The sequence below is a fragment of the Hippocampus comes genome, unplaced genomic scaffold (genome assembly GCF_001891065.2).
Source record: "Hippocampus comes isolate QL1 unplaced genomic scaffold, H_comes_QL1_v1.1 scaffold557, whole genome shotgun sequence".
Lineage (NCBI taxonomy): Eukaryota > Metazoa > Chordata > Actinopteri > Syngnathiformes > Syngnathidae > Hippocampus > Hippocampus comes.
The window spans coordinates 54,795-56,406 of NW_017804814.1; positions in this window are offsets into that span (position 1 = coordinate 54,795).

A 1,612-nucleotide genomic window follows, 5' to 3' on the forward strand; every position below is an offset into this window, starting at 1 on the left:
TGTCCCATGTAAGTCCGCTTCAAATGCCGACAGCAGTTGAATGTGTTTGCTGCCATGAAATTCAAAAAGTAGTGACTGTACGTCGACAAGGAGAGGAACACTTCAAATCGGGTGCTGGACTGCATCACCGGCCATCATGGACTCAATGCTGTGTGCCTCGACCCATATGGATTACAGGTGGCATGGATGACCTCCAAGCAGCAGTACGAAGGCAAAGCATTTGATGGGCCACAGGATGCGCTGGTGCTGGAAGTTTCTTGGTCAGAACAACCATGTTGTGCTCCCAGCATGCACCGTGTCTTGTATCGGGGCACATTTTCCACCACCAGGAGAAGAGGAGTCACCTTTATTCAATGGGTTTCGTGTTTCACAGAGAAATGTTCCAGAACTGTGATTTGGATTGGTTTTAGAGTGGTTAATGTGGATATGATGTATCACAACAAAATAATGTAAAAAAATAAACAAATGATGACAACTGAATACAGGGAATGGAATTTTTTTTTTATTTCCTGAGGAATCTAGTCTGGTGCTCAGCAATAACAGTTGACTTGTCTGGCCTGTTTACTGCTGCTGTCAGGAATTGCGGGTCGACACACACATCACCAGTTCTGGACTTATTTTGAATGGCAGTGAGTTTCATCACCTCTGACAGGCAGTCATTCACATAGTCTACAAAAAAAAAAACATGTTGGGATGATAAATATTTGGACGTGTCAGCGACGGGAATCGAACCGGGAACTGGGGAGGGAAAAGGATGCTCCATCCTCTTTTCCTCCCGTTTTTATTTGATTTATTCCCGAAGGTCGGCCCTCCCGGTAACGGGCTTCCAAGGGAAGAGAGGCCCAGGGAGAGTGAGCGAGGCAGAGAAGAAAAAGAGGAAGCGCGCGCGGCACCCGCCGCCCGCCGCTCTCCCTCACCCTCCGCCGCCCGCACACCCACACACCCACCCACACACAACGCCCCTTTTTCTCCTTTTTTACTTCCCTATTTTTCGCGAGCCGACCGCTAAGAGAGATTCGCCTAGGTTCTAACTGCCTCCAGTCTTTATCTTACTGAATAGCGATTTTCATTCAATAAAATATACAACTGATTTTACGAAGCCAACCCCATCTTCCTCCGTTCCACCTTCGTCCCCGACGAGCAACCGCGACGGAGCGGGCGCTGCTCTTTCACGGCAGACCGCTAACATATCATTTCAGAGTCGGAGAACCGCGGAGCGGACGCTTCGTTTTTAAAGCAGCTCCCTCTCATCAATTTTTCACGCTGTTGCAATTGGTATCACACCTAGGTTAAAGTTTAATCACCGTTGTTACAGTCACTAGGGTTTGTCTCATTTTCTTAGGTTTGGGCGTAACCTAAAGCCGGAGTAAAAAAGCTTTCATATATATTTTATACCTTCGCGCCTATGGAATCATTATACGGGGGCCTCGGCGTAGGGGCCTCCCATGCCGTTCACACTATATTAACAGGAGGGTGTGATGGAGATAGATTCTTATTATCTTATGAGAGAAGACAAGGACTTGAGCGTATATAATCAACGGGTTTTTAATATGATATTCATTCTCACATGATGCGGACCAGCCGTCACTGGTATTTCACAACTGCGCTCCCG